This window comes from Salarias fasciatus, chromosome 10 (assembly GCF_902148845.1).
Source record: "Salarias fasciatus chromosome 10, fSalaFa1.1, whole genome shotgun sequence".
In the NCBI taxonomy this organism is placed as follows: domain Eukaryota; kingdom Metazoa; phylum Chordata; class Actinopteri; order Blenniiformes; family Blenniidae; genus Salarias; species Salarias fasciatus.
In genome coordinates, this window is record NC_043754.1 from 3,746,523 (window position 1) to 3,760,414 (window position 13,892).

Consider the following 13,892-nt stretch of genomic DNA (forward strand, 5'->3'; position numbering starts at 1 on the left):
CCAGGAGTTTTATGTTCTTCCCTCAGAGGTTTATGGTTCTGCCGAGCAGATCTGATCTGATGCTGGATGTCAACGGCTGCCCTGCCGTGACAGTTATCGCAAAGCCCCAGTGGAGCTTTTTGCGGTGGAAATAAGTTCTCAAAGGCCGATTGCATCTCCCATCAGGTGTTTTTACTGTTTATTAGAGACACAGAAGATATGCTGCTCCTTCCAAGCACTTTTCAGACTTTATCTTATCAAAAACACAAGTAAATGATGACGTTGTTTTTTGTTCCTCTTCTTGTTGAACAGGAGTAACAACCTCAGGGTTTTATTTCAGTGTGCCAGTATAACTTTCTTTTTCCTCATTCGCTGACTTGATCCTTTATCATTCTCCTGAGGAAGAATGTGGGGGGGGGGGAAGCTCAAATTTAATTTTCTTCCTTTGCATATACATTAAATCATACAACAATGAAGTTCCTTTAGATTCAGTTGTTTTTTGTGTGTTTGTTAATATTTCTAATGCTATATTATTCCAACAGTGTCTAAATAGTTTTAGTTCAGGGTTCACATCCTGAGTGGGTTGGAGTGATGCAAAAGCACCAGAATAACCTTTTGATTTAAACTAAACTTTGCTGTGGCGCAGAGCAGACATGAGGAAAATGTCCATGTTTTTACAAAACAAACCAAGTACTCTATAAAACGACTGCAATCTCAATATAAAATCAACTGAAATGAAAATGTAATATATAAAATACAGTGAACCAGTGTTTAAGCTGTATGTTTTCATAATTCAAGCAGCACCGTTGTGCCAGTGGGTCCTCAGAGTCACTCAGTCACATAGATATATGGAAAACACTCAAACCTTGGCCTGGAATCAAACCTGGACCGTTAAACTCTGAAACCACCACCAGCGACTTCCACAGCTAAGACTCGAGTGAGTCTTCTCCGGTCAATTCAAGAGGTTGTGAAATCCAGCGTTTGTGTTTTTTTGCTTGCAGCTGATGACTTTCTTTCACAACACAGCGTTGCAGAGAATTTGTACTTCTACTCCAACGTGCCTGAGGGAGATCTTTGAAACTATTCTCGATCCGTGTAGTTGGGATTTTTGTACTGTGAATGGACTTAAAATCCGACTGTTAGAGTCCACGCAGCAGCTACAGGCAAAAAAACAACGAGAGCAAGGAAAAGTACACACTTAACGGGGGAAAAAAAGTGCTGAAATTGTCAATTAATATCTTTTTTACAATGTCCTCTGATGAAGGATGAAGGTGTTTTTTTTTTTTTGTTCTCACATTTGTGTCATTAATATCACATCAATGCCTCGGATAAAAGAAAGTTATAAATATTGATGTACATCAGCATTTTCCAGGGAGATAAAAGAGATGTAGCTCCATCTGTAAACTGGCCAATGTGTTCTGCTGCGTAGGCTGAATAATTCAGATCTGCCTCTCATCTCAGTCTTTTCACACAGTGTTTTTTTTTTTTTTCCTTTTCCTCGAGTCAAAATATAATATTGTCAAATGTTTTCTTCCTCTCTTTTGTTAACAAACCAAGAAATGTGTCATAGCTGAGAACAGGGGTGTCAAACATGTGGCCCAAGGCCCCAAAGCAGACCAACACAGGGTCCAATCCAGTCGAACTTTACAGTGAAAATGACAAGTAAAGGTAAACAGCAATGCTCTGAACAAGTGTGATTTTTGTGAGCTACTTATCAATTGACGAAGGGCTTGACTATGAATTTCCTGAAGAACAATAACATTTCCCACCAGTCTTGTTTGTATTGATCCATTATCTCCACAGTAAGGTCTCGGCCAGCTTCATGATCCCTGGATTATCTTCCCTGAGTTAGCTTCTTAACTAAACAGGAGAAAATGGATCAATTAAAGAAAGCAGAATAGCATGTGGATGCAGTTCACTTCTCGAAGAGTGTGTGTTGTGGTGTGTGTCATTCACGCCACTCCTCCTCTCCACCTGTCCGATTATGGAAACGGGGATCTGCTGGTCATCAACCCCTTTCTGTTTGGTTTGTCCACTTTGTATGTGAGCTGATTTTTGAGGCGACTAAACAGCCCGACACGCCAACACTCACGTTCAGATGTTCCATTCCGTTTAGCCGCTTCCAGCACTCCATACATCCACATAAACTGCCGCGGCGTTTAGATCCGATTTACATTTGCAGAAGATTATGGATAATGAAAGATAATGGCTGCGCAACTGTGCTATTGTGCAAACGTGTAATCACAGCATATGGCAATAAAACGTATTAGAGTGACTTCATTTCGTGCAGCTGGTGTCCCGGTGCATGCTGGGAGGAGAAATCCTCACCATCTCTGACAGAAATGTCCTTTTATTTAAAAAAAAAAAAAAAAAAAAAGATTCTGCAAGGCAATGGCTCTGAAGCACTTTTATAAAAAGCAAATGTCAAGAATGGCTCTGTAGCGGCTTCCATCGAAACGTGCCAGGATCGTCCGTCTGTGCCGGGATATGTCAAGTTTTTGCCAGTTATTTCAGCGGGGCGTCTCATCCATGTCTCTGCTCTCGCTGTGTCGGCGCAGCGGCTGGGACGCCGCCAGCAGGGTTAATGACGAGCGGGAGGACAGATGGTTTCTGTTGTCATCTGGACGGATGGCTCCCAGCCTCGTCTCTGTCATTGAACCCGGGCCGATGGAAAGACGCGCTGACAAGCGGGATGGCGGACCTTTACATAGTCGCAGGCTGACGACGACCTTCGTGAAATAACGGCCTCTCTTTTTTTGGAACCGATCGGCTTGTTTTCCTGCTGCTGATGCAGCGCCTTCGTCTTCTCACACCTGCAATGTTTGCTATTTTTGGAGAAAGCCAGCGTCTGTTTTCACCAGATTGAAGGTTGTGAGTATTTTCATGCTTACCTCTTTATCTGTCAGTGTTGCTCATAGGGATGTACTGATACCAGTATCGGGTCTGATGCTGCACAGAGTACAACCCGGTGAGTATAGCATGTGTTGCGCGATGGCGAACGTCAGCAGCAGGTAGACGAGAGAGGATGAGCGATGTCTGCAGGTTGGACAAAATCGAGACTCCAGTCTACAGCACGTGCAGGGCAGGGAGTACTGCTCTATGTCTACTGTAGAGGCTGTAGAAAGGACATTTTACATATTTAATTCATTGTTTCACCCCTATCCGTGCTCGTTATCAACAAGTAGCTAATGGTTAGTAGTGGTACTTGTACGCATCCTTCAAAACAGTGGTACTGGTGCTTCCCCAGTCCTCTTGTAGCTTGATACCCGAGTGTCTGCTTGTGTGAGCCTGACGACGACGACGACGGAGCACAAATGCTTGAAAATTCAGTGTGACAGAAGCGTTTCCACACACAGAAACTTGGTGGACTTTTAATTGACTCAATCATTTCATTACTCGACAGAAGACAAAAGATGAATGCCCTCTTATCTGGGAGGAACAAAATGAACAAGGCTGCCACAGCCGAGCGAGAAGCCATGAAGCATTTGAAGCCACAATGGAAAGACGCTTCTGTTCCTGCAGTTCGGAGGTCCGCAGGGAATCTTTATCTTCAAACAAATTCGATATCAGTGCTGCTTGAGCCTGTTCTCCTCCTTGATGTTAGATAAAACTTTCATTATTTCAGGGCATTCTTCGCTGGGAGCCGTCGGGGGAGCGGTCGGCCAAGTCAGAGTTTACTGTCACGTCGAACCGCCCGGTCCCTCCAGAGGAGCTGGTATTTAATCGTGTCAACCGTTACAGAGCGACCGCAGCTGTTGCCACACTGTTGTCTAATTTTAACAGAGTCCAGAGCAAAAAGAGAAAACAGGACAGGTTGCTAATGGCGAGCTGTTCAAGCACAAAGCAGAACAAATGTTTTATTGGCACACAGAGAGGCCTAGGAATAAAGCTACACATACAGAAACAACAGGATTACATTGAAAAATCAAGTGAAATGTTCTTGATTTTTAACCACTCTCAAAGCGCCGCCAGCTGCTCAGAGTATCGATTAACCTGAGTCCTGCAGCCAAACACATCCTGAGTAAACGTCTTCATGTTATTCCTCTGTTGTCAAATATGTGGTCACACCAGCGATGTAAGGAGTCAGAGCCATCTGCTCTCCTGAAATGGTTTGCCAAATTGTCATTAACAGACTGCGCAGCATTTCCTGTATGACTTGATGTGCTTTTTCATATATGTGCTCCCAAAAGAAGAAAAAATCATAATAAGAAAAATAAAAATGGAAATAAAAATAAGCACTTGGTGTTGCTTTCCTGCATCCCACGTACAATTAGTGGAAATATATTTTTTTTTAGTGTGCTTCATGAATCTTCTTTTACCAAATTTAAGTTGATATTTCACAAACATAGTGGCAATTAGCAAACAGGAGTAATTTGAAGTTTCCTACCTTTGAACAAAAGCATTCTAAAGTCTGGACAATTCAAGATATGGAACAGAACCACCGTCCCTGGGAAGAAGAGACAATCCATGTGAAAAATCTGAAAGAAAACCTTGAAAAAGCAGAAGTTGTTTGATTTCCAACATCCTCCGCGGCCCAGGGAACATTGAAGGTTTTGGGACCTCACTGAAGGGCTTTCTTTTCTCTCTGAAATCTGGTGGCGGTCGATGGTTTGACCGGTAACAAGCTCGCTCTTCAAACTCGAGGCCACCGGTGCTCCGATCCTTCAAGCTGGAAAATCGCACAAAGCTTTTTGACTGATGATTGTTATTTCAGCTAAATGTCATTTGTCTAGCGGTTACTTGTCAGTCATGTGGGGTAAAAATGGGAGCACAGCTCTGCTTGACTTCCCGTCTCACAGCCAAGTGCTGGAAGAAGAATATTCAGGCTGGAGGGAGAAAAGCTTTTTCCACAACCTTCTAGGTCAGTGTGTGTGCAACAAGGTATTTTAAATATTGAGTGAGGAACTGGTGGCTTTCCCATCCAAACCCCTGAGTATGAATCCGATGCATTTCCTGCAACTTCTTGCAATCTTTAATAAGAAATACGATGTGAAGTATTTGTTGCTACACAGTGTAGCTTAAATAAATAGTTTATTCAGTGTCATTAACAATCAGCCTCTGGATCTGATCAGTATCTAAACTGTCAGAGTAATCAATTAGGTTGTTCAGAAACCTCAATAGTCTGAAAGTGGAGGAGCAACCTTCTGACAGAAGTGGTACTTTCAGAGATGTAAAACAGATTGATGCATCCTTCAGCTTAAGACGAGGTAATTTATTGCGGTATGTAGCGCCGTTAACCTCGAGATTTACAGCTGCAGAAACGTGAGGAAGAAAACTCATTGTTGTTAAAATGGTAAAAAAATCTCCGTGGCAGCAGGTGGAAGACATAAAACTGCAAGTTAAGCCCGTTACGCCGGGCGCCAATCTTCTTCACAACTCGCCGATATATTTCTCAGCCTTCACTTTCAGTTACGCTCACCCCTCTGTTTGGCGGATGGGTGGAGAAAAGGAGCACTTTCATAACTCTTCATGTGTCAGCCGAAGCCCTGATCCCCATCCATCACATTCAGGGAGACTGACAGGCGTCTGCCGTCGGAGCTGCAACTCAATCAGCTCGTCGGCGGAGCGGAGACGCGACGCCACGCGGCAGCTGCAGCCGGCGTTCTGTCTGCTCCAGACGCATCGTAATGAGCCATTTCCTCACGGGTTCACCGGCGCTTTGCTCTCTGGCCGACTGTCCACAGCCTTTGCCCGGGTGTATAATGTGGTAACTGGGTTGAAGTGACTCAGGGGAAATGCACTGGGGGGGTGGGGGGCGTTCAAGGACCCGGCTGACAGGTTCTCCCTGAGAGTGACCTGCGTCGCTCCCCGTGTTTGATGTCTCCCTGTTTTCCCTTTTTCAGACTGGCATTTTTTATTCCTACACAACAGCAGAGAGACGGCATCGCATGCACGTACACACTCAGGTAGAGCATAAACAAGCTCAGCGAGGCATGGCCCGCGGGCAGATTGAGCGAATGAATGATCTGAATGAATACTTTTGATGTTCGGCTTGCTCCTGCTCAATGAATACAAAATCTCTTTTGTATGGCGCTCAATTGAGTTCAGAGCTCTCCTCTATGATTCAGTACTCCGTGTTGCTGCGACTAATCATAAGAGAAGAGATTGATGGAGAAGGAGAGATACAGAGAGAGAGAGAGGATGAAAGCCATTCCTCCAGAGGACTTCCCCTCTTTTATCCTTCATCTGATCATCAAAGATCTTTGAGCCAGTAATGCACTGAGACCTCTGGAGCCGGGCAGGGCCACCCATAATCACCAGCTATTAGCAGGTACAAGGCGCTGGCTGTACGTTTGAGTGTCAGTGTAATGACACATTGGGTTTTTTAGCTCCTCTTTTGTGGTTGAACCATGAAACGGATTCCCCCAGGGAGCCGACAGAGTCGCAGCTCCGAGAGAAACCCGGCCTTGTGTTTGGGCTCCTCCATCCCGCAGTCCATCAATATTTGTGAGCATTAAAACCGAATCAATGTCTCCGGGACGGGGACTAATCCCTGTGGCCCTGTGCTTTGTCTGAGCGCCGACGCCTTTCATTGTTTAACATCAATCTTCCGCACAGAGAGAATGAAAGGACCACAATCAGATTAGTGACAGCTACACTCTCCCAGATAACGGCATTAGGCCCTTAAAGACGTCTCCCACCTGGCCGGCCCCGGACATGCTCCCCGTTCTCATCCGTCCTTCATCCCTCCATTTAGCCTGACCTGCCTGTTCAGGTGACGAACATGACCGTTTTGACAATGCTCAGGTTCACCTGCGTACTCTGTGTAAATCTCAAAGCTTCACGTGAAAGCACATTGTTTTTGCATTTTTATTTCAGTAGAGTTGTATGTGTGCACAGCAACATGATGAAAATGATGTGTGTTTATAAGGAAATGGCAGAAATGCTGAAAACGGTGTGGTTTTCATGTTGGACCACGAGCGGGTGAGTGCATCAGGGACTAATCACCCCCCATGTCTGTCTTACAGACATGCACAAGAGTCTCATGTTTCATCTGTCAACCCATTTGACAGCAAAAATGCTCCATTTTCACTTGAAACCAGAGTATTTTAGGATTGCTTTCTTTATTTTTCAGGGTATTTCAAAAATACAAATGAAAAAAATAACCAAAAACAAGCATAAAACGTTCTGCTGGAGCCCCCGGCTCTGGCGATGCCTCCGTCGTTCAGTGGTGGAGAACCCTGAGCAGGATTGACCTGTAGATTGGAGCCATCCCTCTCACCAGAGCCTCCTATTAGGCCTGCACCTCCAGGCCTCTCCTCATCAGAGCAGCGGTGGATTTCATCTGGCACGGGCCTGACACTTCACAGATTAGACCCTCTATCTCTCTCTTTTCCCTGCCTTCGCTCTCTGTTTCTCCATCTCCTCTCTCATTTCTCTTCAGACCTCCAATTACTCTTTTCAGGCTAAGTGTCAATAAACCCCCCCCCCCCAACACACACACACACACACTCGCACACAAACACACACTCAGAGGATTTGATAGCTGCACAAGCTCCTCCAGCACAACAGAGAAAATTACACTGTATAAACCATTCTATTTCAATTTAATGATACATTAACTTAAACAAGGATTTTATTAGGCTCTATTAAAATGCTATGTGCCTTGACTGATATTTGGAATGTAGAAAGGAGGATGTTGAGTTTATGAAATGAAAGCTCGTATAATTCAGATGGCTTTTCCATACCCCCCTAAGCCCATTAAAAAGCCAAAAAGAGAGAGAGAAAAAAAAGATATTTCCCCTAAGAGCTGTTCAGCTGGCTTCAAGTCTAATAAAATGGAACCACTTTATCAATAGGAAGGTAGGAGGGGTGCAGAACTGAAATGGATTAGTGTGGACAGGCCATCAGGGTTATAGATAAGTCTCCAAGAAGTGTTTAAAAGCCCTGAGAAATGCTTTCTGTCGTTATCTGGGAGGAGGGCTGAGCCGGAGTCTATTGAACGTGATGGGCTCTGGCAGAAAATCAGTGGTCAGCGAGCCACTAAAGCAAGACCCCCCCCCCCCCCCCCCCCTTCAATCCCCCCGATAATGGAATACAATACAAAACAAAAGCCGCTCTATAAAATCTGAATTGGTCCAATTTTGTTCCCCCGTGTCAGGTTTTCGCTGCGTCTGTCTACAGGTGTGAAAGGAAAAAAAAAAAAAAAAAAAAAAAAGCCAGAGAACGAACCTCTCGGTTACAGTATTGAAATCCACTGCCGCGGCCGTTTAGGCAATAAATGAACATGAGCAAAGCCACTAAAGTGTCAGTGAAAGCCATTCTTGGAGTGCCAGCGCAGTGCAAATTGCCGAATGGCCCGTCTCGCCGGCACGCCGTCATTTTGATACATCATGTTAATAATAAACCCGGCCCATTGAGGGGTTCTCCGCCGCCGTACCGCTGCGCAGTTTAAGTTATTCAGTGCTCTGCTGCCACCAGAATGACTCGAGTCGATGTAAAACTCACAGGGAGAATAAAACAATGAGTGTGGAAAACGCCGCTTTTCACCTGGAGCCGGGCGTCACGCGGTCTCAGGTGTCGCTCAGCTAATGAACCTGATTAAGCAGCCGGCCCCTCTGGGAACGCCGCTGAAACGGGAGATTTTGCAGTAAACTGACGGAGCCGAGGCGTGGAAGCGCCTCCGTCTCTCTGCGGGAACAGCAGGTGAAACCCTGAAGAGGCTCCAGGTGGAGCGGCGGGCCCCCCCGGGGGCGCCGCCAGCTGCCTCTTCAGTCTGCAGCCTGCAGTGCGTGCCCCCACCCATCACTTGTTGAAACGCGAGACGTCGGGCGTGATGAGCGGGTCGTAAAAACACACAGAGCCTCGTGGAAGCTCCTCCATCATAATAGCTGCCGTCACAGGACAGTTTGGTGAGCGCTCGCTCAACAACAGAACAACAGAAACATTTGGACACCTCTAACAGCGTAATGTTTGAAATCTCATAGGAGGACGCGTCACGCTGTAGGGAGAACTGCTGCAAATCCTCTGTGGGAGAACAGTGAGTGCAGTGAGAGTGCTTTTTAAAAGAAAGTTCAGCGTTTCCAACCGAAAATGCAAAATGTCGGTGGCGTTTTGGGGTTCTGTTTACATAACGATGTTCGGAAACACTGAAAACGTAGCTCTTTGAAAATGCCTCAACAGGTGGAAGTTTTCGAAAATGCTCCGACTCTGGCTTCGTGGAAAACGCAACTTTTTGAAAATGCGCAGTCTCCATTCGGGTGTAGATGGCAGAAACACTTTTAGTTTACACCACAACTAACTTAGTCGTCTGTTCATGTGAACGTTCATGTAGTGGCCACTGTTAATGCTTATAGTGTATTGGTATATGCGTGTGTGTGTGTGTGTGTGTGTGTGTGTGTGTGTGTGTGTGTGTGTGTGTGTGTGTGTGGTTTCATTACAACTACCAACATTGTCAACTCTTGCTGTGGCTAACTACATCACTTTCAGCATTTCTGCTGTTTCTGTGTGAGGTTTATTGATGATTTTTAACAATTTCTGCACGTTGCGATTCAAAGGAAGCTGCAGCAGCAGAAGATGTTAGACGTTAGTTTTGAAGATAACTGAGAACTGGTGCCGTCAGATGACAGTGTCAGGAGGGCCCCCATCTTAAAAACCAAAATGTCCCTTTCAGGATGATCTGCCTGAGATAACCACACTCAGCAGACGTCTTGACTGGGGGGTCTTCATCATACGAGCTGGCGTTGCTCTCAGTGTGATATTTGCCGGCATGTTACATCAGAGAAGAAAGCTTTTTCCCTGGCAGAGCTCTCTGATCCAAACTAATGAGCCGCGACCTGAGCTCCACTCATGTACCGTGGAAAAAGATTTACTGGATCAATCCTGATATGAACCAAACATGTCGGCCTGCCTGCTCGTCTGTGCCAGGAATAGAGAAAGACGGAGCGACTGAGACAAAGGGAAACGTATGGAAGTGAGTTATTCTATTTTTAAGACCTTATCTAGACAATTAGCAGAGGAAATGATGATAAGATAATCCTCAAAGCCGGTTCAGAGGCCAAATGCAGCCCAGTGTGAGCTCAGTGGGGCTTAAGCAGCAAAAATAGCACAACTGGTCTATAAGTAATGAGAGATCGATGCCTTATCTTACATGACGGTGAAAGAGGAGCCTTGATGAAGTGGCTGAGGATCCAGATGTGACCGGAGAACGGCAGGTCGCAGCTGATTTTCATCATGAGCTTGCTTCGTTAATGAAAACATTGGTAGTTTTTGCTGCAGCTGCCCCCACACCTTGTGGAAAGGTTAGAAGTAACGTTGACTTTTAGGCCCTTTTTTTACGTGACGCCATTTTTATCGACCATACATTTGATGCCTGTTATTATTTTGTTATCGTTGCAGATGATGAGAGTTTATCCCGGTTTAAACTTGTTGAACTACAGTAACTGTCACATGGGTAACACACAGGGCATGCACAAAAACACACATATATATACACAATCCAGGAGAAATTCCACTGAGGTGAGCGACCTAACCACTGCAGCACTATGCCACCATAATTTCAGGACTCTCCATGAATCGTACTTATTGTTAAATCCTTCCTACATATGGTGATCTATAAAGAAAATTCCGTCCACGTACAAAACAGTTTTTGTCATGACTCCAAAAAAAACCAAACAAACAAAGAAGCTTTTGCCCTGAGCGTCAACACTCCAACAAAATCCGGCATGAAAATGACTCTGCAATTGCACAAAGTGTAAAGGCTCTCCCAGAGCGCGGCAGACAACAATGCACTAACAATGGGCCGACCCCCCCGAGAAAATAAAAGGCTTCGCCGTAAAACGCAAAAGGTTGTTAGGAAGAGAGAAGGCCAAATGCTGTCCCTTTGTGTTTTATTTCTTATAACCCACAGGAATAGGACAAAAGAGGTGACCCACCGGGGGCAGACAGCGAGCAGAGGCATATTCCTGCTCTCCGCTCGGCGTTTTAATGAGGCGGCTCAGCGGGACTGAAAGGACAGGCGCTGGTTCAGGCGCCGGGGTGACGCTTATCTAAACACAAATACATGAATACGGGCTGCGCACAGTTCACCCTTCATAAACGGCAATGAAATGTGGGACAAATTACACCTGTGATAAAAAAAAAAAATAAATAAATAAATGAAAACAGCCAGGATGCTTTCAACATGTGTGAAATGAAGGGAAGAGGAGATGAAGTGAAGAGTTTCTGCAGCATCAGCACAAACAGCTGGAAGCAGCCGCTGAACTGAGGAGGACAATAAGCACGAAAAACATGAAAGATGGACACGTTGTGATAAATTAAGATGCAAAAGGAAATTTTTTTTCTTCTCCGTTGAAGTGTGGTGTTTGCGGTGAATGAAGACGTAAGCGAGCGCAGTCGATAAATAAAATCTGAGGCTCGGCGAATTGCCGGATCTCTAAAAAGCAACGGAGCATCAAAAGACTGTTTTCTGCTGCTGAAGTCGGGAAATTGATCAAAGAGACACTTTCTGAACAACAAGCGGCATGCTCTCATTCCTCAAAGGCAAGAAAACATGTTTTCTTGATTTACCGTAAATATTCTTTCATTTGGTTTTATTAGATTTTCTCCAAACATTTCAATTAATAACTGATGGTGTTTCTTGAAGAAAGGAAAAGTCGTGGACATATGTTCTCTGATGGTGATGTTGAGGTTAGATTAACCAATTAAATGAATTCAGGAAACAGAAAAGTCAGGCGATGTAGTAAATACACTGTAAAAATATTTTTTAAAAGATGGTTAAAAGTGTGACAATCAGATGTGTGAACCGTATCAGAGGCTGACTGAATCAAAACATTTAACACCAAGCAGTCAAAAATGAGCCAAAAGATTTTCTTTGCTGGCTAATAACCTTCTTCAATTCCTGTGTTCGTCCTTAAATTAAGGATTTATTTCATAAAAGCTGCTGAGAAATCTCCCTGGTTTGCTTCATGTGAAAAGTGTTTTTCCTTCCTGTCTCCTCTACGTGCTCACGGGATTTTTTTATTTATTTACTTTTTCTGTGAAAGTGCCTCGAAATAACTCTGTTGTATGTGGAGCTAAACAAATAGAATTGAATTGAAAATACAAACACAAATACATAAACTTTGATGAAGCTTTAGATGCTGGCAATGTGTTGACTCTACTTTGTAAGTTCTGTTGAATTTAACACTCCCTGTCCTTTCTATTTGGCTTTAGACTTTCACCTTGTAACGGCAAATAATTTGATGATTTTAACCTTTTCCAATTTGGTAAAGTCTTTGATTTAATAACTTGCCTTTAGTGCAATGAGATATTTAATCCATTATTGGAATTGTCAATAGTGTCATGAGGGTTAGGGTTCAAAATATTCTTATTAATTGCAGCCAATAATGAAATAATACATAAATAGCTTAGCATCGAGGATGCATACTGCAAATTGTCTTTGTCATGGTGGTAATTTTTTTTTTTTTTATTGCATTTATAATGGATAAATTTGTTGTTATTGGCAGTTATTATATTATCAGTTGTTACACTGCTGTCTGATCAATAAAAAAAAAAAAAAAAGAAGCCTGTCAAGTTAAATTTCAATCACAGTTTTTGTACTCCGGCCGATCTGAGTGTGAGGTTAAATCTGGTGCCGTGGTTTTTGTTTTTTTTCCACTCCATCTTTACAAGATTGCACATCTGGAGAGAAGGTCTCCAAACACAAATCACGATCAACCTGATATTTCCAGCGTTGCCGCTTTTCTTCCGTTTTTCAAGTGTAAACAAGCAAAGAAAGTAGAATTGGACTGTGAAGCGCCGGATGAAAGGAAGCTTCCATCGCAAGTTTAAAGCTTGTAAAAAAGCTTGTTTTGGAGGAAAGTGGCCTGCAACAAATGAGCATCGCCCAATTTAAAAGCGCGAAGCGCTGAATGAACACGGGCCGCCTGGACACTCATACTTATCTTAATGAGCCTCTTGTCGGTGTGCAATAAGAGAGGCAGGAAATACAGGTCTGTTGCTCGGGGCGCTGATCATATCATTCCACGCTCTGCCGTCTGGGAAATGTTTACGGACAAGATGCAGAGCCGAGAAGAGCTGGTTTCAGACTTTAATACACCGGTAATACGGTTCAAACTCAGACAGACACACACACCTTGAGCAGATACAGTAGAAATGCAGGACATGTGTGACAAATCAAGATCGTACAGCGCTGTGCCCTAAAGCCATGACCCTTCATTCATGATATGATTTTCCTATTAAGAGCAAATGCAGAATATTTCTTGCATTTATTCCGAAGCTTCATTTGGCCTGTAAAGCACTGTAAACCTGCTATAACCTCAACACAGAATCTGATTTTTCTACCTGCAGCAGCAGCTTTCCTGAGCAGTTTCCATCACATATCCCCGTTAACATAGAGGGGATGTTTTCCCACATAGTTCTACTGATGGCAGAAAGTCCTCCAGACTCAGTCACACCATGAACTCTCCAACAAAGAGGCGGTGAGTCAGAGTCGCCAAAAGGCTGCAGGGAGACGAATACGGCAGCGACGCACACGTTACTGAGACGCTTCTTCTGAAGGCAAATCTGTCTGAAAGGATACAGGTTGTTAAGAGATTGTTTCATTTGCACGTTTTCAAGTGAAAACGTTAACTGCTCTTCCTGTAGTTGAGCAATAACGAACTTGGCCTGTGGAGTGTCGTGGCTTCCAGTCCAGATTCTCCTGAGAATTGGTAGTTTGACATTCACCACGATAGTAATACATCATCGTCTGTCCATAGGAACGTCTGTGTACTCACCTTTATTAACATTCGTCACCCCTAAATTCCGCTGCGTGCATTTGTGCTGCGCCGCGCTCCGGACCGCTCCGCTCAGCTCCGCTCAGCTCCGCTCCGCTTTGTCAAAACCCACAGCTCCGCTTCGCGCCGCCGCGTCTCTGTTCCGCCGGCCGGAGAAGCAGAGAAGCGCAGCGCTGTTTAGCATCGACCTCCAAA